Source organism: Anser brachyrhynchus, assembly GCF_964034855.1.
Source record: "Anser brachyrhynchus genome assembly, chromosome: 7".
In the NCBI taxonomy this organism is placed as follows: domain Eukaryota; kingdom Metazoa; phylum Chordata; class Aves; order Anseriformes; family Anatidae; genus Anser; species Anser brachyrhynchus.
Window position 1 is genome coordinate 38544699 of NC_137701.1, and position 22697 is coordinate 38567395.

General features: G+C 38.0%; 2 long non-coding RNA genes across 4 annotated transcripts in view; one reads left to right on the forward strand and one right to left on the reverse strand.

Annotated features, from left to right (window-relative positions):
- The window catches only part of LOC308197856, a 318611-nt gene that overhangs the window by 39197 nt on the left and 256717 nt on the right, over nucleotides 1-22697 (reverse strand). The window lies entirely within an intron of this gene.
- On the forward strand, nucleotides 9630-14145 carry LOC308197765. Its single transcript, XR_013953258.1, has 5 exons — nucleotides 9630-10583; nucleotides 11015-11058; nucleotides 11650-11752; nucleotides 12425-12545; nucleotides 14102-14145. It is a non-coding gene; the product is annotated as an uncharacterized lncRNA (long non-coding RNA).

Below are 22697 nucleotides of genomic sequence, written 5' to 3' on the forward strand. Positions count from 1 at the left end.
TAGTGTTTTTCCTTTTTTCCACACACTATCTTGGCTTTTCCTTGGCTTGTGCCATTTTTCACAGATCCAGGTATCATTTTTCTAATGCTGGACTCGAGGTCCACCTTCCTTAACCTGTCCAGAGTCCTATATTATTTTGGGTTCTGCTCTACGTCTTCTGCATCAGAGAATTCACCTAACTTAAGCTTTAGCTTATCTTACTGCTTTCTTGGTTACTGCCAATGGCGTGTACTGATGAGTTTTTTCATGACCTCATTGCTGGGACCCCATCAGCTCCTGAGCAAAGGTCACTGACTCCCCAAAAGCTGGCAGCCCTACGTCAGTTACAAGCTCTTACACAATTTCACCTTTTTCATCTATCCACTTAAAATATATATTCATTGTGTTTTCTTTTTTCATTTCTGTTTACTTTTATGTCTGTTCCTTGTTTGCCCTCTTCACCTGGTAAACCCACCTTGTCTACAGTTAATGGGAACTACTTGAGACAGCCAGTGTATCAGAATCATTAGCGAGTACAGTGTTTAACTGTTTGACTCTGCCACTGAGTCTTTAATTATTATTATCATTTTGATTCCATCTTACTTTACTTTTTCACCACCATTTGCTCAGAAGTCCCAGTCAAGGGCTCAGACAAAGTCCCTAACTTCAGATCCATGAAACATGAGCTCTTCTGTGCAACCCAATGACTGTTTTTTCTTGTTGACTCTGGTGAGGTACAGTTCTCTTTCCAAGGAGAAGCTTGGCAATTGATAGCCTCCTTGGAGCTGCACAAACCATCAAAAAGACAGGAAAACATATTTATTCCTTCTCTGGTTCCCACTTGCATGGGTGTGGTCTTCACCCAGGTACACTTCACAGGGTGATTCCTGGTTTTCTTCAGCAGAAAAAGTGCTAAAGTTTTAGACTATATTTTAAGAATGAAGTGAGGAAATGCAGGCTTATTTGATGCTTATTCAAGAAATGTTTTATGCATATTCATTTTCCTTTCAAAGAATGCAAAAGGGTATCTAGTCAATTTATAGATTTATTTTTTTTTAAATGTAGTGCCCTTCTGTGTCTTTACCATCCCTCCAAGGGCTAGCCTTGCTCTATATTTGTCTGAGCAGTGATTTTATCTTGTAACCTCCTCATTGTCTTGTCTCTCTGGAAGTATAACAGCCATTCTTTCATTAAAGGTTATTTTTCCACAAACGATCTCTACCACTGCTCTTTTCCCACATATCTGTCTGAAGATTTTGGATTTTGGGCAGGACAGTGACTACGCTGGTGGCAAGTCCACATTTTGCATTAGAAGCATTTGTTTTTTATGGACTTTGACTGCTCTGTCAAAGTTTACCATGCAATTCCCTCCATCAGATATCAAATTCACTATAGATTGTGAATTAATAGTCTTATCTGATGAGAAGGTTGAAGAGCTTTGTGCTATTCATAAGCCAAAGGAGAAGTCATATATTCAGATGCAAATTGCCTCAAACTATCAGGCTGTTTTCCCTCTAATATGTCCGTAATTTGTAAGACATAGGTAGAACATTTTATTCAATTAACATTATTAATCACTATTCATTATTTTTGTAATTATTTGGGAAACAAAATTCAGGTTTAAAGCTGCATATGCAGCAAATCATTCCTGCGGGCAGGTCAGGAGAAGATTTCCCACCATGTTGAAGTAGTATGTGCACTTCAGTCCATCCCAGAGCATTAGGACCTTGTCCTTAGAGCCATGCCCTATATTCTCACACACGTATGATCATTCCATAAAAGAAGCAGCTATAGGGCCCTGAGATGATTATAAATTCTGTATAGAGGTAGAGTCCAGTTGCCAGGGAAAAAGTGGCAGTCTATCTGTAGTAACCCTTCTTTTGTGTTGACATTCACATTTTCTGAGGACATTTTCAGTCCATCGCTCTGCCATTAATTCCAGCACAGCTTGAGACAACACCAAGGGGCAGAGGGGTTGCTTGAGTTTAAGGACTCTGATATGCTTTGTTTCTGAATCAATATGAGGATCTGAAAGGTGGTGGGCTGGAAACAAAACAAAACAAAACAAACAAACACACCAAAAACCATAGGCATTGAAGACCTGCATAAAGTTCTGCAAAAACAAACGTAGAAATAAAATTGCAATACATCTAGCCATTAACGTAGATGACAATTTGAGTCAGCATTTCATTCCTAGAGTAAGTTAGTGAGTTCTCATTGTTGGCTGAATTGGTATTTCTTAATGAATGGAGAAGCATTGGTAAAGTCCATAAAAATGTAAAATGTCTGAAAAGCAGAAACCAAGTACTTTAGTGTTTAATGTTCCTGTTACATAGTAAGACGAAAGAGCAACTTTTCCAACCGCAGTATGGCAAAGCATTTGCTATAAATTGTATGTGAGGCGCTAACTTGGTCAAACATTATCATCCTTATAAACTTTATTATAATTTTTAAAGGCAGATGTTACAGTAAGATGAAGTACAATGTGTTTTATCCATGGGTAGTGGGTCACATAAACAGCTATTTGCATGCATTTGCCAACTGATAGGAATTGGTAGAGATTTGTGATAAAGGCAAATATATTAGCATGCCCATGAATCAATATTGTTTAAATAGTGTACCAGAAGGTTCACTGTCAATCACTAGTTTCTGAAAGTTGTTCATCCCAACTGTTAGGTGAATACTGAATATATTCACAGAAGTTTGGGATCTGTTCATGAATAATTCATTAAAAAAAAAAAAAGCAACTGATCAATTTGCAATTAATAATGATTCAGCTTCTCCCACACAAAACAACACTAATATGGGGCTTACCCCTCTGCTGAATAAGCTCCTTAAAGACAACAGAAGCAGACTCTGGTCCTATCTCTGCAGTGAATATTTAATTTTTCTTCTTTTCTAAGCAGTGGTCTTAGATTTTTTCCCTTTTTCCTCTGGCTGTCTGCAGCACAATGAACTTCTACCCTGACAACTTTCTGACTAACATTTCTTCTTGAAATAAAAGGAAACTAAACCAGTTAATTTTATTATTCTCTTTTGCTCAGGTGCTAACTTCACTCTTTCACACACAGTTTTTCTAAAGTAAATTTCATAAAGCCACTTTAAATCAGTAATACCACATAGTAATCCTATTGCGAAAGAGAAAACAGTGAGTTGCAAGAACTTGTCTATTCTGCTTGTTTAATCACCTTTGAAGGTAAAGGACTAGAGAAATAAAATCAAACTAAGTGGGAAATTCAGGATGTAGAGAACAACCTGCTAAACTGGAGGTCTGATTTTAGCCAGGCTAACAGGAGAGAAAGAGATGCCAACCTTGTTAGCAATATTATCACTTTCTGTCACATTTCTGGATTCCCAAACACAAATACACATCTCTTTTCCTCTTCAAAAGATGAATTCAGAAATTGACTGGGTTGAGCTGAACACCTAGCTGCCCCCAAGATCAATAGCATGGATCATAGTATCATAGAACATCCTAAGTTAGAAGGCACCCACAAGGATCATTGAGTCCAATGCCTGGTTCCACACAGGACCACACAAAATCAGACCACATGTCTGAGAGTATTGTCCAAATGCTTCTTGCACTCTGGCAGGCTGGGTGCCATGACCACTACTTCGTGGAGCTTGAAATATTTCTCTGAAATATCGTCACCTGGGTAGAATAATACACTTTGTACTGAGATATGTTCTGGACTGATTCCATTCATCATACTGAGTATAATTTGGCATTTTCAGTGCTTTTCACCCTCTGCAAATGAGGGTTTCCAAATCACTAAATAGAGCTGAATTTTACTATATAAGGAAGATATCTCAATTGCCTTTTTGTATTGCAATATCCCGATTATCCCACCCATTATCATAGCAGCTGGCCATGTACTGCCACAACAGGTCGTTCTCCAGGGTGATGTTTACTCAAACTACAGTAGAAATCATTAAGAAACTGAAACTAAACCTTTACAAGTGAGGAACAATGCAAAGTTTCAGTAATGAAGTACACTAGCACAGGATCTCTTAATTCATCTGGAGCCAGAAGTCTGTATCGTGTTTTTCTGCATGCCTATTTTTCATCAAACAACATACAATCTTTACTTGACTATACCGTATATCTTCTCTGCCTAGTGGGAACCCTAATTTGCTTTAAATTGCCAAAGTGCTCATTACGGAATGCTTAGTAGCTAGAGTTTGTACATAATATTTGGAAATCAGCCTTAATTTTTCTGCCTGAGATGAACACTTGGATTTCAGAGTAAACATAATCAGAGATTTACACAAACTCAGTGAACCCTGTTTATTATATTTGCCTGGAATAGCTACAAAAGAGGTCAGAGGTCCAATGTCTTCCTGCAGAGACAGATCATGTTCTAGCTGGTACTGAGGAGGAAAAAAACAGTAGGTGATGCTTTAATGAATGGCTTATCATGTGGAACACACCATGTGATAATAGCAGTGCTGCTAAGGAAAGAAGGAAGTAAAAAAAAAAAAAAAAAAGAAAAAAGCATAAAGGCTTTTGCTAGGTTTACATTGCTTAAAAGCTTACATTTCAACAGTAGCAGATGAAGAGGGTTTATTAAGAATATGTAGTAAAATCTGCAGCAAGTTGAAAGGAGCTTTGAACTTTTTGTTTAAACGTTATTTTGGAATTGCCTGTGTGATGGCATTGCCCTAACTAAATAGAAACACATACCAGAATATTTTGATTTTGTGTGTCATTTTTAGTTATAATTTTTACTAAAGTGACCTTGATCTAAGAACTCTTTTCACAAATAAATAAATAAATAAGTAGGCTCACAGACAGATTATTCCATACACTAAGGGGATAGTCCATAAAATAAGTTACAATTTGTTTTTTGTTTACAAAAAGCTGTCAATTAGGAGCTGTAAAAATGCTTGTTTTTTTTTTTTTTTTTTTTTTTTGACTAAAAATTATGGGGATAGATTTCTCCAACTTTTCCACATAAAACATTTCTCTTATATGGCACAGGCCAGATCCACATCTTTCAACTAGACTGTATAGAGTACTTATTTCTGAATTACTCTTTCTTCTTGTTTTTTTTTTTTTTAAGAAAGAAGAAACAGGTTCAACACTGAACAAGAATATGTTTATCTCCAGTTGTGTCTCTCTATCAATTATTACTATTTTTTTCTGTTTTGTTTTGCTTTGCTTTTTAAGCAGAAGTCACAAAATCTTCTTTCCACCTTTTACACAGAAAACAATGCCTTAATAAATAGCTTGCTGGCATGAAAAATGTCAAGATACAATGACTCTCATTATTGATACTTTTTAAAGTATGGCCCTGGGATCTCACAGTAAAGACATTGGACATCCAATCCCCTTGAAAGCCCAAGCCTCTAGTAAGATACTCCAAAATATTAAAATGGGGTAAATTTCTACCCAGCTTTGAAAGAGGGGAAATTACATGACCAAGTGGATATTGGTTTGTAGTTATTAGAGGAAAAAAAACAAAGTGTGCCAAATTTAGCATTCAGTCTGTGAGGTTAACCAGAACACTGAAATCTAAATTTCCCATGGCCACCTGAACCCTGCCCGCTTGGGCTCAGAGTGAAGTGTCAGTCCTTGTGATCTCACTTTGCAGGATCAGGAGTAATAAGAACTAAACATCTGAGCTAATAGAGTAATTAATTCTCATTTACATGGGATAATTCTTGTGCAGTTAAAACCTCTGGCTGAAGTCTGAACAGTGTGGAAAGAGATCTCCGTAGTGAGCAGGAAGAGATCAGGACTGGTAGCATCAGATGCATTGCCATATATTCCCAGTTCTATAGGCATTGTATATTGGTCACGTCTTCCTGGGCTCATGTTAACAGGCAACAGCAAATCCTCTCCCTGAGGGTGTAAAGGCTGATGAGGACATCCTCTCCTTCCCTGCTCTTTGCAAACTGCTGGGAAGAGCCATAATCTGCCCCCAAACACTTCTTGTTAAAATGGCCCTTGAGTGTGATAAGCACAACACCCATGCTGCTCATCACTTGCCCTGTCCCTGCTGTGGCTAGGAGCCTACAGAAACGACTCATTATGACTTAACCCCTGGTTGCTCACAAAAAGGTGCATTTCTGGTCTTGATCTAGCCCCAGGAAAGCAAACCAAACCCTCATGGCATGCCGAGGAGCAGGCAAAACCTGAGCCAGAGGCACTGTTTGGTACTGGGTTCATACATGCTTGTCATGTTTGTAAAGTCAGATAAAGCACATAACTGAAAGGTAAATCCACAGCGCCATTTAAGCTGGGGTTTGATCTGAAATACTCTGCAGCTTTGATTTCTGAGACTTTCATCTCACGCTCAGCACTAAGTTCTACATGAAAGTCTCATGTTCTATATTGTTTTAGAAAGTTGCCAGGATAAATTATGGTAGCAGCAGGCACCAGTTCCTCCAGAAGCCATTCCCCTCCAGTGGCCACTCACAGTGTGCAACACATTATCACAGGGTGATAATGATAACCTTCTCTGAGAAGCCTTTCCCACCCTGAAGCCTAGACATCTTTGGGGGTCATGACTGGAAAGCAAAGGTTTCAGGCTCCATGTTTATACGTGGTATAACTTCACTGAAAAACACAAAAACGAGGAATGCATCCGGCCTTTTCTCTCAGCAGTAGACACTAATACAAGTTACACAGCCATCAAACTTCTATTATAGTCACACGTATGAGAAGTTAACCTTATTAATGACTATAATTAAGACAAATATTTAGAATTCTAGTCTCCTCTCGATATCTATAGGGCAACAAAAAATCACATTTGGATATCACAGATCAATTAAGAACTCCTGCAAAGTAGTGTTCAGGCTGCACAGGCTGTGTGAGGCATGCACACTCCAGCTGCAGGAAGCAGGCATCCCAGGTCATCATTTGCCTCTGGCATATCCTAGAACTGCATACAATCCATGTAGCAGGAGCAGCAGAGTAGCAATATTCATCCCACTCTGGACTCCAGGTCTCAGGAAGACCATCCAGGAGTTTGACTCTGAACTATCAAGAGTACAAATAATATTTTCAAGTTATATAGATTGCATATATTTGTATATGCATATATATATGTTACATATGTGTGTATATATACGTATATATAAAAGGATGGAAAAAAGGAACTATGTCTTTTTCTATCCAAATCCTCATACTATATATATGTCCATATGCATGCCTATAATATAACAAACCAACATCTTGCAAAGAGTCTAAGTATTCCTGAATGGCAATGCAGACTATATGAAATTTCTTCATGGCCTAAATCAGTGACACTACGCAGGTTCTCTGCTGTCTTCTGAACCTCAGCACCCACACCACACTGCCCCCACCTAGCTTCAAGGAGTAGGCTTAGCCCGCGGTGATTTGTGCATCTCGGGTGTAAAACCAACCACAACCAAACCGGAGTCACCGAGTCCCAGCCAGCCATCTCAAGGTCCCATTTGCTCTTTCACAGCATTTCTTAAGAGGGGGTCCTATGCTCTGGCATTAGAGGTGGAATACTATCTTGCTTGTATCTGTCCCCAGTCCCGCTACGGTCAACATGCTCCAAGCCTGCCTTCCTAAGCAAAGCACTTTTCTCTCTGGCCCATTGGCACCCAATTTATCTTTTGTTGTCTTATATTCCATGCTGGGAGCTTTGGGACAGGGACTGACTTGACTGTGTGCCTAGGGCAGAGAGGTCCTGGTTCCCATGTAGGTTTCTGACAGCATGTTTGTATAGACAATAATTGCAACTGCAACCATATATCATAAAACTGCTCAGTGATGGGCTTCTGCTGTGTCTCAGCCAAGTTTTATTTTTATTTTTATTTTTCCCAGAAACTCGAAGCAATATAGAGGAATGACAGTGCTGAAAACCAAAAACTTTAGTGTTGGTAACACCACCCATAACCCTATACAACATTTCAGTGAGTTTCCTGTGATATATCATGGGCTTTTTTTTTTTTCTCTTTTTTTTTTTTTTCAGCAAATGAACAAGGGCCTGGCCACAATAAATAAATAAAATTCCTCCTGTTATTTACAATGGATGCTTCTAATTTGCTTATTACTTTGCTTATCTATTCATTGAGATAATTATCTGACACCTGCCAACAGCAGATTGTTCTGACAGATTTTTATTGGCTGAGATCAATTTGTTACTTACCATCTGTCCAGCTAAAGGTGGTTTACAGGTCAACAAGCTGGTGAGCTTCGGAAAATCTTAAAATGATCTTGAGCAGTATCCTTCCTGAACTAATTTCATTTTAATCTCCCATAAAGCACATGAAAGGATGGACTTGAAAATTAGTTTTCAAGCAGAGTGTACCAGAAAGAAAAGAAAATAATTTTTCTTTGGTGTGATCTTGTATAGTCTATTTCATATGAGGTTTCAATAAAATAAAATAAAATAAAATCAACAAATCAAGTTGAATTGACTAACTGAAAAGTTGCCATATAACACTACAGAACTCTGAAGAATGCAGAGAAAAAGGATATCGTCCATAGTCTAACCACCCCACTTTATGAATGTGGAATATGTTTCTCCTGGCATGGAAAAATTTTAAACCATAAATTCCCCAGCCCTTATTTCTCATTGTGGTCCTGCTTCCTTGCTGATGGGTAAGGATGGTTCTCCTCCCACCTCTCACGAGATGTTTCACACTGTGACTCCTGATGCTATGCCACAGATTCGATGTTATGTCGGCGAGCTGGGCTGCCATCCTCAGAGTCCCGTATCACCTTTCTTTTCCCCATGCAGAATTTCCAGCACAGTTCTGCAAAACCACATTTGGCTGCAATATGGGTCTCTGCCAGCCACTTCTCTGATCGATGTATCTGTGGTATTTGTGCTTAATTTGCTGAATATCTGGGAGTGCTGGAAGGCCTTTAGTATCTGCTGGAAAATTATAGGCCAATAGATTGCTATTCTATATGAACTGCCAATGCTCCAACAACTGTGCTCAGTGTTCTTATGAGTCTTTCTCTGGATATTCAGCTTCAAATTTTCTTTTTATTTCTGTACTGAAATAGTTTTTGATGGAGACTGAAGGGAATTGTTTAAATTGTTCATAAAAAAAAAAAGAGCATTTAGATTTGACTTCTGAGATAAAAAGGTAAATTAATAACCACCTATCATTCATTTAACAATTTTTAGAATTACAAGAACCATTTTGATGGTTTCAAACCATTTCAAACCACTTTCCAAAAATGGAGGGAGAGCTGACAGCTATTTCTTCAGGTTGCACAAAAGAAACCATGCTAACTTGACTTCTCAGGGCTCCAGAAGTGAAAGAAAGCATTTAAAGATAGTGCTGAATTACACAGAAGACTTCTTTTTCTTGAAAAAACTCATCATAGTTGTGCCAGGAGACCTTCCGAATGACTATGGATCATTTAGAGATAGTGGCACTGAAGGTCCCCAGGACAGTGTTTTGTGTCAGTACATCCTTCTCTGGCACCTTTCTGATTGTTGTGCAAATGCTCCAGAGGTCCTGTTATGCAGCGATCGCTGCTCAGAGGGTAACGGGTCTATTGTGATAATGTGGTTGAAGGAAAATACCCAGCCAAGGATTCGAGCACAGACAGAAATCCTGAAAACTAAACTCCTGATGACATCTTTTGTTGAGAAGAGAGTGACTGTAGATGCTGTAAACAACAGTCAGTTTTTTATGTTGAATATTGCGGCCATTTTAAATTAAACATAAAATTGTCTCCAGAGCACAGTTCTGTAAGTCAGAGAAAAATGGTTTTGCATTTTGGTGCATGATTTAACCTGAAGAATATGTATGTTTATAAATATATATTATGCATGTGATTTTTTTTTCTTCCTAAAATTTTCAAATCATATGGGGTGTCAGGCTGACATATTATGTGTTACAGTTGTAAGCTAGAAATAAACTGAAAACAGGTTTTAATGAAAAGATATGAAATGGAGGACTAAACTACTGCCTACATAGGTGGTTTTAGAAGGTGTAAATTTAAAACACCTTTCCAAAACTTGTTAAATTATTTCTAAATTAATATACCTTTGTCCTTCTTCAAAGAATCGTAAAGTCATCAGTGTGAATCTTCTTGAGTGGGTCCTCCGAAAGTCAAGAACTTTTCCAGAATTTATAAAAGCATGGTGAGTGTTACTCATTATCAGTCTGAAGAATTGATTCCAGTGGAAATCCAATATGTTCTCTCAAAAATGTCTAGTGTATCTGCTTCTCAGCTGAGGTCTTAGAAAAAGTCTTGATGACACCCTGTACTGAGATGGATTACAACAGGAAATGAAATGGTCTAAAACCAATATTTTAAAATTGGTGCCTATAATTTGACATCTGAATGTGTATTTGGAGTCGGTGACAGCTGTGTGTTCCTAGCACCTGTGAAAACCAGGCTACCTTACTTATTAAGGATTTAGAGTCAAGACCTGCTATTGATTTTTGCGAGGCTAGGATTTCAGTCTACATGACAAGGGCTGGCCATTCAGGCTTGATCATTTTTGGCCCAAAGAACTAAGTTCAAAAGTCTTCCCAGAATCTTTTCTGCTCATTTATCATAACCTATTCCAGCTCTAGCATACCAACTTAATTTCATTTCAGTTTCCAGTTTGATATGCACCGCGGGGATCTCTTTCCCAGGCAAAAGGCAATATGAGGTGAGAAGAAGAGCATGCTGCCAGCACAGGTATAGGCCTGCATAATGGAGCTGTGACACTCTGAAAGAGGTTTTTCATTTTAACAACTTTTCGAGTGGGGAGTGAAAGACATAATGCAGATGGCATAATTGAAGTGGGAGAATGAAACATTAAGCATGCACAGAAGGGATTAGAGAGGAACTTTTGGGGTTATTTAATTTTGGCTCAGTTGTTATCTAACAGTTTTGTCAGAAAAAAAAAAAATAATAAAAAAATTAAAGCTCTTTGTAAGTCCAGAAAACCTAAGGAAGATTATTACCTGCCTAGGAGTATGTAAAACCTTGTAAAACTATCAGACTTGAGAGAATTTATTCTTTATTATGTGATATCATGTTCTACAAAATATCTTTCCTTGCACAGCTCTCACAGGTCCCCTTTCTTCATTTTTATAGACTTGTCAATTCTGGGAATGATCTAATCATGATGAGGATTTAAGGTATGTATATGTTTTGTACTGAACGCTAATAATTCATGAGGTCTTGGTTTCAAAGATCTTCTCTGTGAAGTTCTGCAGTTCAAAAAGGAATGCCTTAACATAAAAAGGATGCTAAGCCTCATATTTAACACCTAATGAAATCATTAAAGAGAGATCAGGCATGATTGCAAATGTTAATTTATCAGATTTCACACATGCCACAAGTATGGTGAACAAAGAAAAGGAACTTTAAACACCTTTGAGGTCTCATTAATTGAGGTAGAAAATAAAATGGTGAGGAGATTTCAAAGGCTGGCCATGCTCCTTCAAGACAAACTGTGCAGAGGGACCAATTCTGTATGCACCTTGCACGAGGAAAGTCCTTCTGAAATCATGGGGAGTGTTGCCAGCAAACAGACTGCAGGATCGAGTCAAAAATTGAGGCACTCTGAGCATTTCTGGGTAAGAAGCCCTGTTGTGTGTTAATGACACAACCACGAGCACACCTGCTCCCAGGGAGAGCACCATGCCTGTGGTGTCGGTTACCTACAGAAACTCCAGGAAGAATACATATGAGGATAAGAAATAGTCACTCTTTATTCTTGTCAGTAGGTTTTGCCTTTGACTCCACTGATCAATATCAGCCGTGCATTGGTTACTATGGGAATGAGGCTTTCCTGCACTCAATAAACCCCAAGTTCCTTTTTTTACAAAGGTGAGCAAAATACTTTTAAAAGAAGGTTTTATCTGCTTTATGCCTTGAGGGACTCTGCAGCCATCACTTTAAAGGTACTTGGACACTTTGAAATGCAGAATATTATGATGTAGCTTTGGGCAAGTAAAGACTTAAAACCATTTGTTTACCCCAGAAATCAATGTCACATTCGTGTAGAAATCTATACTGTCTGTGTGCCTAGCGTATGTGTGTGTCAATGTACTCATGTGTGTGCGCACATATGTGACTATTTGTGCATGTGTGTTTGTATTTACATGCGTTCTAAATTAGCAGATACATGGAGATATAAACCTTAATATGGATTACATTTAAAGCTTGAATACAAGATATACTGAGATAAAAAATATCTAATACCTTGGACTGGTCACCTCAGCTGAACTAATTAATCCACCTTACAATGACCTGGGCGTTTCTGGTTATAATACTGGGATAAGAAATAACCTAGTTTCCATTTTTATTTATGATAATACATTGTCTGATTATAAAATATTTAGCAATGCATTAAAACACATTTCTTGTGGCATATAGTGCCAAGCGTATGTGAAATAATACGTATGGTGTTTCTTGAGTAGAGTTAATTTAAAAAACAGCTATGATGGACAAGATCTTGGACTGCTGCAATGTCAGATCAGTAATGTAACCTCTTCACAGACTTTCCAGGTGAAGCAGGAGAGTGGCAGCAAACTGCCACATAAAATGCTGCCAACTACAGCCAATCTGTCAGATGTCTATTCTTGGGATCTATTGCTAATTGGCTTGAAGGATGTTAAGAGTGAGTGAATTATTCTTTTTTTTTTTTTTTTTACCCTTTTTGTTCATTTATGTTTCTCACATTTTTACTCTTTTGCTAGAAATAAAAACAACAAAGAGTAATTGTGATGTTTTTCTCTACCTGGAAGTAACAATAAATGACTGGAAGTTACAATAGAAACTATTTGGGTATCTTCCAGAACACTTTATGGACCAAAGAAGTTTACAACAGAGACTCGAGGCTTGTCGGTATATCTTTCCTTCCCCATACACAGCTGAATAACAGTCTAAAGGGACAAGAACCTGCTGTCTTTCTTAAGTTCTTGTTAAGAGAAGAGAAGGTTAAATACGCATTTAAAGGCCTTATCATCAAAAATCTGTACAGGCTCTGTCAAGTTTTATATGGCATCTCACGGCAGCCAGGGCTAAAACTCTCAGTGAAGGTGTACATTGGAAGAACCTTCTGACAACTGGTAAACAACAGAGAGGCAATTTTAGAGGTGTTGTAACAGCTACAATATTTGGCAACCCCTGAAAATTGTGTCTAAACTTAATCTGTTGATTTAAAATCTGGCAATTAAATGAAAAACACACAAACTCATGCTGTCTGGAAGAAGAGAAGAAAACACATCTTCACTTTTGTCTGAAGTTTTGAGACATAATATAAGAATTTTGTGTCACATCTCGATACTGTTAAAAATTTCTGTTAGTTCAAGATTATGAATTCTTTAAGACTTAAAAGAATATTTTCATGAGGTAAAAACAACAACAACAACAGAAACTAGAGATGTTTTACAGAAGTTCAGAACTGAAGTTGTAAAAGAGTTTATATGAAACCAACTTGGAGAGGAAGCTCACTTTTGTTTCACAGTTTGCCAAACTAATGGGACCAGAGAGAGTGCTTAATCAAAGTCAATATTGTCCTGCTGACTCTCAAGAAACAATCTAAAAGTGCTTTGGGGGCTCTTTCTATGTTCATTATCCTTTCCCGTGTCACTTGGTGTCTCTAATGATAGACAAAGAAGCACTTAAAATGTCTCTATTCAATTCTCTTCACTACTGAAATCTCAAATTAAATACTTATCAAGAAAAAAAAAATCATATTTAGAACGAGATCGTGACACAAGGATCTTCCGAAAAACAGCCTAGGATAATTCAGCAGCCCCACTGGATCTTGCATTTAGAGCAGTCTGAAGTGTTCAAGTGACTCAGCAACTCAGTGGTGGGTAATTTACAGCTCACTCCTCATTGTAAACTGAACTGTTGGCTTACAAACTAAAGTGCTTCTGCATCAACCTTTGCTGAATGCAAATGCAGTGTGTCAAGCTCAAGCAGCAGATGTCAAAGCTAGGACGTTTAAAACTAAGGACATAATGTTGAAATACTTCTCTTCTGGACAATTAAAGGTAACTATGTTTAACTGTTTGGAATTATCCAAATTTAAGACCTTACTCCAGGAAGGTATAGTCAACAGGCAACTTAGTTTGGAGGGTAGAAAATGAACAATATACAGTGAAAAGCAGTATGATTTTCTAAGCATTAAAATTTCAGATTAAAACAAATCTCACTTCTTTACAGATCAGAAATACATATTCCAGGGAGAAAAAGAGGAGAGGAGAGGAGAGGAGAGGAGAGGAGAGGAGAGGAGAGGAGAGGAGAGGAGAGGAGAGGAGAGGAGAGGACAATGAAGAATCAATGAAGAACCAATGAGCACAAAGCCCAAATTGCTTATGTCAACAGCAACAAAAAAGCAGCGCTTTTTTTTCCTTTGCTAATCCTATCAGACCTGATTTTAAGGGACTCACTCAAGAAGTGAAATACTTCTTGAGAATGACACTAGGTAATAGAATCTTGTTTCACATCTAAAACACTAAAGAGTTACTCTGAAAGAATGTACAGATTTTGCCTCTTTACCAGTCTTAAACTAACAAAAAATCTCTTATTAAAAAGAGGTGGATGAACCAGTGTTTGTAATAAGTGCCAAAGATTAAGCTTTATTTCTGCAAGGAAAAATAAAATATATATTTTATCCAAAGAATTTAAAGCTGGTTGATATCGTACAGAGGTCAACAGGAATTTTACCAATCTAAGAACTTATGGATTTGAACCTAATGCATTATCTCATGCTAATACAATATAGTTTGGTTTTAAAGCAAAATGTGTATGTAATTACTTTTAATTTGATTATAAATTTTCCATCTTGAAGTAAAACACTAAACCTTAGTTGCAGTAGAAAGACATGCAGCATAAAAAACTGGCCACATACGTACTTAATATAGTGGGCATAAAAATACTAATTAAGATAAAACATTATACCACAGTACCTACAATAAACACAAATTAATAAACCAATCAGAAATGTGAGCACCTTCAGGAAAATTGTAGCATGCATCATATAATCTCATGGAGATAAGTAAGGAATGTCTAATGTGAATTTTTTTTAATGGACCAGATAATTTGGGGCATAACTGGGAAAAGTCTCCATAAAGACTGTAGCCTGTAAAGATGCGTATGTAATTTGGAAGAAATGGTATTCTCCTGTACAGGGAGTGCATGGGCTCAGCAACTTTGGGGCTCCAAGCCCTTACAGAAATGGATGCAAAAGGATCTGTTTTGTTGGCAACAGCTGGCAATACTCCAAATGATAATATGAAAGAAAATTTCATATCCTTCTCTAGAGAGACAGTAGGAAGCAATAAATATTTTTTTAAAATTAGCTAAAGTAGTTTTTCTCCATCTAAAAATGTCATAGCATTGAAATACACCACCTCAATGATCGCTCTGTGCTTAGTAAGCACTGTTCAGACAGAATAAGCTGCCTCACACAAATAGTTTTTGTTGGGCACAAAAAGCACTTTCACAGGAAAGTTAGGTGTCTTTCACACAACAGTGACCAACCAAGGCTTTGCAAGTTATCATCCGTTAGAAACTACTGGAACAAATGCTCACTTGGATATTCTGGCTTAAACCATCAAGAGAGTCTGAAGTAGATGATGCGGTAAAGCAAATGTCCAAAATTGATTTATGTTTGTTTTACCATGTTTATATGTTATAAATGAATACTGACTTTATCTATAAATGCTGGAATTCAGCTGTTTCCAGTTTTAATTCCTATCAGGATATGCTTAAAATAACTTCAAAGTAAATTACTTACACGTACAGGAGCTTACAGAAATTCAGAACTTATACTACCTGAAAAAAAAAAAAAAAACCTCAGGTTTTTTTCATCTCCTAGTTTGATAGCAGAGTTTATTGTTGTTCCCTCCCTAAGATGTCTTTAAAAAGAATTATTTAACTGAAAACCCTTGCAAGATGGAAAGAAGTCATGGTGTAGAAGCTGACAAATGGAGGCTGCCCCTCTTCCAAGCAGTTAAAATCTTGAAGATGTGAAAAAGATAAACACAAAACCAAATGGAAGGCCAAAGGACATTCTCTAAGACTACAGTCATTTGTTCATGAGACTTTCAGTCACTCATCCATCCCAGCAGTTTAAAAGGTCAAACAGGTATAGTGACAATTGGACTGTTTGTGAGATCTCTCATGAAAGTGAACATATGGGACATATGGGTCTTTGTTAGTTCAGCTCCCTGCCTTCAGGTGTTATTCTGACAGGTACAATGTGATTAGAGAATACAAAGGTCCTTATTTTCATGCTGTTTCTGTTTGCATTTTCACTGAATATGGTACCAAGAAAAAGGAAAACAATGTTTTTAAATGGTACATAATTAAACTGTGGAGTCACTAGGATATAGTAGAAGCCAAAAGTTTTATAGTTTCACAGAACAACTTGGAAAACTCATAGAACTGTCCACAAGAAGCTATAAAAAGTAAGTATACAGATAGACCCTCTAGCTCAGGGTTGAGTGGGAACATCCCAGGATACCTTGACCTAAGTCAGACCTTTCCTGTAAGCACCTACCAGTTGCCACAGGTAGAGAGAGGACACAGGGCTATATGGCATGTCCTGGTCTTACTTCTGTAAGGAATGATTAATGATTGATTTTCATTCAGTTTTGACAGTATGAACCGCTTCTGAAAGATCCTAACCTCTTTTATTCCCTTTTTTGTTTAAATTGTTTTGTCAATTTTCCTAAGCAGAGGGAAACTAGTTGTTAGCATTTTCCTCTCCACTTAAATTCACTCTTTGGTTAAAACACATTTATACTAATATGTTTCATAAAAATAGGTCAACAGGGGAGATCACACTAAATCCCAGCTGAGGGAAAAGTAGAGGGTAAATGCAACCCTGATAGACATCAAAGAAAACAACCAGGAATTCAAACTCAGATCACAAATCCATAGAAAAAAAATCATTGATTTCACTACACAGAGAATTAATTGTTCTTCATTTCTGGTGTGGTCCAAGCTTCCTTTTAATCAAATAAAATCTCCCTTTGCATTCAATGAGAGATATCCCAACATAAAAGGGATGGTACACCTGGTTTTCTGGATGTAAGCAACACTTACATGAAGGGAACTGTTTGCCATGGTTTTTTTTGAAATTACTGTCTCATAATTTCTTAACTTTTACTTTAATTTTCATCTTTCAAAAGAAAATTTTTGTTCAATAATTAAAATATAAAACAAAGAATGTGTCATCTAGGTGTGGATGTCTAGACCTTAAATCAGAATAATGGTAAATGTGCACAAGGTCCAAAAATAAAAGTGAGGTCCAAAAGTGAGTAAATTAAATTAAATTAATAAGAGTATAACTCTGTGGACAATATACAAGGTTGTCTGTGGACAATATAAAAATATACAAGGTATTTAACCTTCTGCTTCAAAATTTCGGGGGTTTGGGCACAGTCACAGGTCATCTACAACCACAGAGCGAGAAAGAACAGTAATGCAGTCTAAGTGTTGGAATGTAGGACCTCTTGTCTTTGACTGATGCCTGGAGACTGGGAAAACCTTTATCTCTGTGTAACCCCTTGTAATATTTGCCAGCTGAGCAAATGATAGAAAACCTGCAAATAAGTTTGTAGAGTTGGATGTCTGAAAGAATAAACTGGTAGTTGTACTCTAAAGCCATGCAAGGATTGTTTTTTTCTGAGTGTCTAATACCTACAGATCTACAGATCCCTGTGCACATGTTGTTCTGTATATTGCTGGAAACAACTGAGGTGATAAATATCAAAGTATATTGAGCCACTTTAAAAATCAGTCTCCAGTCTGGAATCACACCAAGGCTGGAGAATCTATATCCACAAGAAGTCATATGAGTGATAGAAGATACAATATTTTGGATTCTTATCTGAATCCATGGGTCTTTGATCTTTTCAGGTAGCTTTCAGGATAGAAATTTCAAGCTGAATGGTTCTTGGATACTAAGACATTTAAATGAATATACGAAGAAGAAAAGAATAAATGTGGTCGACTGAAGAATGTAGCAAGAATGTGGAGAGCATTTTTTTTTCCTAGTATAACAAAAAATGAGAAAATAAATTGTCGTCTTTTCTAAAGAAAATGCAAGCATTTTCTAAAGAAACTCTTGCAAGCAGTCAGATTTGCTCAGAGCCCTTCTGGCCAAGATACTGGTAATAAAGACAAATCCTGAAAAAGAAGAGGAAGAAAAGGTGGACACTAAAATGCCTGATAGAAGTTATTAGTGTTTTTTTTTTTTTTTTCTTTATGCTTCTCAAAGGAATTAACTTAAACACAGCCCCATTGCAGCTGTATAAGTAGCCAGTGGCTGGAAGTTCACTCAGCCCATTAAAAAACATGATATTATGAGAAAAAATAATCACTGTTGGCAGCCCTGGAGCGGTGGGCAGGCATATTTTGGCTCTTAACACTCTACTGCACATCATCCAGATGCCATGTACATGGCAATGAGACATCGGCCATGGTGAGCCCGTGGCATGTTCCCTGTCGAGTGTCCTGCAAAAATGGTGAGCAGCTCTTATTTAGCTCAGGCTGGCAAACAGGACCCTTCGCACCACTCTGTGCCCACTCAGTTTAAAAATGATTCATCTTTATGTTTTTTCCAAGGTTTCCATGGTGAACATGTGCACATGTAACAGTGTTTTGTTGTTGTTGTTTTTGTTTTTTCAAATAATGACTTGGATCTTCCAACTAAGAACCCTTCTTGATCTGCAAATTTCCATTAAGGAGTATTTTTTTTTAGATTTTTAATGAAAAATAAAAAAAGAGAGAGAGAGATTGACATAAAATTGAGTGCTGGTCATCTGTTCTTGGTGGGGTTATTTTTACAGTGACTCAGTAGAGTACTGGGTGAAATGGCTCATCAGCGTTCCAGCGGTTCTGTGACCATGTGGACTTGGATGTATTTGGTGTTTGTAGGTGCTAGCGTTTGTTTGCAAAAGGAATAATAATAAAATAATAGTTTTCCCCAATATGACGTCCAAAGAACACTAATGAGTGTCACGAAGACCTTCAGGCTTTCTTTCCATGTGTATTTGCTTGAAAAGATAAAGTTTATCCAGAATTAGAAGTAATCCAAAAGACAGTTTCACTGGGAAAGTTTCTGTAATGTTGTTTACTTAGGAGACGTGAGGACATATTAAAAGATCTCATTTAGGCTTGCATGGTTATCACACACACAAAGCTCAGCACTGACGAGTTTGCTTTTCATCCATGGCCCTGAAGAGCTCTCAGCTGCTGCGTCCAGATATTTTCAGGGATCTGGTCTCTTTTCGTTCTTTCCACAACACACCGAGCTATCAGACATCAGACATTAGATTTTAATCTTGCTAAAACTGAACTGATAGTTTCTAGAGAAGTTATTATATGAATAGTACTCAGAGGAATCCAGCTCAATCCCCACTGCTAGAAAAGTAAACCTTCCCATTGAACCAAAGGGCCTTAGGGCAGATCATAGAAATTTTTAAGTAATTGTAGTTAATAAACACTACCTTGTTGTCTGCTCCACAGCAATACGAAGCTTCAGCTGTCAAAGGTAGCTCCCACCACCCACTCATGGGGTGCTCCATGGGCTACCCTGAAATGTACATATTTTCAGCACAAACCACAAGCTGGAGGCAGCTCCATTTTTGTGATGTTGAAGCAAATTGGGACATGGGGATTGCTCGCATACCAATGTTTTGTCGCTTTCCTGGGCTCAAGCAGCTAGAGTAGTTGAACATATCATTCTTTCCCTTGTCTGAGAAACATTTACTGCTTGTCACAAAAGGTTTAGGGAAGGCATACTGTGTAATAGCTCAGATGACTGAAAACAAATTTAAATATAAGAAATGCACTGGCTTATTTTTTGCATGTTGTAAATACTCTTAGAAACGGCATGGGGCCTTATTAAGTTTGAACCTCAGGTCTTTCAACTTCCTCAAGAAAAGAGAACAAATGGTAAAAGCATGAGGAAATAAGTAACCTCTGTGATTTCCCACTTCAGTTCAAGCCCAGATATTTTTGTCAGTTGTTAATTACAGTCATATTTCTTTAACACCTTTAAAAAAGAAACAGCAAGCAAAAGATTTCAAAGAGAGAGGTTGCACCAGCTCAGAAAAGTTCTGATTTCTCCAAACACGCGGTAACCCACTGGGCAAGGAAGATCTGTGCTTCCTGCAGACCCTATTGCCAGTTCTTCACAACTGAAACTTTTGATTATTTTCCAAACTCTTATTGAAATCAACTGGGCTAGTCACTTTAAAAAGAGACCCCTGTGCTGCTCTGTAACCCTTTAGTCTTTTGTTAGGTTTTGTTTTTTACATGCTTTTATTGCTAGATACCAAAATGCTCTACCAAAATGCTAGCAGAAAACCTAGAATACGACATTAAAGGGGCAACTATTATTAATATTATTATTTTTATCAACCATTCTAGCACAATTAGTTGACATTGCAACAGTTTCTTTCCATATTTGGAAGAGGAAATAAATACAAATTCTACAATACTAAAATCTAAAATGTGTCTCATTAACATATGCCTGAAAATAAATAAATAAATAAATAAATAAACAAAAGCTTAGCCCCACTGTCAACACTTTATAGCCTATAGGTTTCAACACAATCACACGATTACAGCTGAAAAAACAATGAGAGGATGGATTATGATGATCCTATACCCAGAAAAATCTCAGTCCCACAACTGAATCTCTAAGATACCAAATTATTTGCCATTCGTTTTGCCAAACACATTTAAAACCTTCACTGGTTCAATGTGCTTGGGAGACTTAGGGTGGACATGTTTGTTGCTGTACACCCTGAGGTTCTGCTAGAGGATAGGGTTTGCAGAATCCTTGCAGAATTGATGGGGAACAAATGCTATCATTTAAATATTGAGTAGAGAAATATGTTCTCCTCGATCCAGTTGCATAATACTGATGACTTTAAACTCCCAAAGTTTTCTTTTTTTCCTGATGAAGGACAGTGAGCAAAGGAGCATGTGAGACGGACAAATACAGAGAGTTAGGTCTGGGAACATATTCAGTTGTGAATAACCAACTGATAAGATGAATCACTGCTATGCACAGGTGCCTAACATTTGCTGTGTGGGAGCACAGGGTGATGACTAGGTTGTTCATCATGCCACTGTGTCTTAATGCAGAAAACTTTCCTGGCTTTACATCGAGACTGTGGTATCCCCTATTTTTCCCAGTGTGCCATCTCATATTGGAAACTATCAGTTACCCAATAAATGAGTAAGCAAAACCAACAGCCTATGAGCAATAACGTGTCCCTAAGGACGATCAGCAAATCCCAACAACCCTCATCAGAAAAATAATTATTGTGTTTCTGGGGAGCACTTAAGGGTCACGTGCAGATAGCTCTTGGTCTGGTTTGTAAGAAGCCAGTGCCCAGGGAGCCTGGGGATTCTCAAACACAACTCTAGCTGGTGGGGAGGCCCATAGCAGCGGGCTGTGCTGTTGCATACTGGCATACCACCACAGTTACACTGGAGGAGGGTTAAGGCATGGCCATGAGTGCCTAAAACAGCTCCTGAGAGCTAGAAAGGTCGCACCTCCCACTGTTGCCATCAGAGTGTGGCAGCCACTGCTGCCTCCACATCACCTGAACCCTCTCCAAGTTCCTGACCATGGATTGTGGTTGTAAAATGCTCCAAAAACCTATTGCAAGGGGCACATTTCCCTTTGGAGAAGCAGAGCTGGCCAGCCGAGCTTGCAAGTATGCAGCCGGCTGCTTGGTACGGAGCTGCCACCGTGCCACTGGCTCCAGGGCTGCACCTCCAGCTCTGCCTCTCCGCTCATCTGCCCAGCCTTGGAGACAGAGCTCTCTTAGTTCAAAGACAGGTAGAGGTCTCAGTCCTTTAAAAATAAATAAAAGTCATGTATGTCACTTGTGGTAATAGGTGAAATCTATTGATGGGATAATTATTTATAGTTTGGAGATTTGGGGGCCAAACTCTGCTCTCAGTTACACTGTTTGGGCTTGGGAATAAATAAGCTGAAGTCAGTGTGAGTCAGAGCTGAATTTGTCTCTAAATATTTTAACTGTAGCATGAGTTTGCTGTCTACATGACTGAATCGCCTTAAGAAATTCAGTGCCTCCTCTTTGCCTTTGCCAGTGGGGCCGCAGTGATGCTTGGGTTTATTTAAGGCAAGCAGCATTCATGCCTCACCTCCTGCATCTGCGCATTATGCCCCTCACCTTTCCTGTCATGATGGGTGCTTTGTATGTAGGAGCATTTAACTCCTTAACAATTAGTGCCTCGATTCAAGTCCAATGTTTTATTTGTCTGGATTTCCCAATCTCTTGAGGACTGATTATAAATGTTCTCCAACAGCACCACGTCATTTACTGGGGAGTCTACGAGCAAGGCAGGGCAACTTCATCAAACGCTATAACTGTGATTAGAGACAGCCTAATAGCAACAAATATATTTGGTTGCCCTTCACAAAGACCTTTCCCCCAGCTGCTTATATATACGCGTTTATCTCTGGTTTTGCACTGTCAGGAAACAGGTGCTTTTCTATTAATAGATATGATGCAGCAAGGCAAGAAGAAGGTGCAGCAGTATATGAAAACAGGTGGTCTACAGTTGAACAGTTTATAAACAATAACTAATCACTCAAGACCTGTAGCAGTTTCTAATGAGGACTATAATTACAAGCCAGGTGGCTGTAGTTAGAGGAATACATTGTTTTTAAACAGGTTACTTCACTCAACAGCAGTTTTACAGGAGGCAGGATTGTCTACAACATATGTTCTCTCTGCTTCTCGTTTTCTTTTTTTTTTTC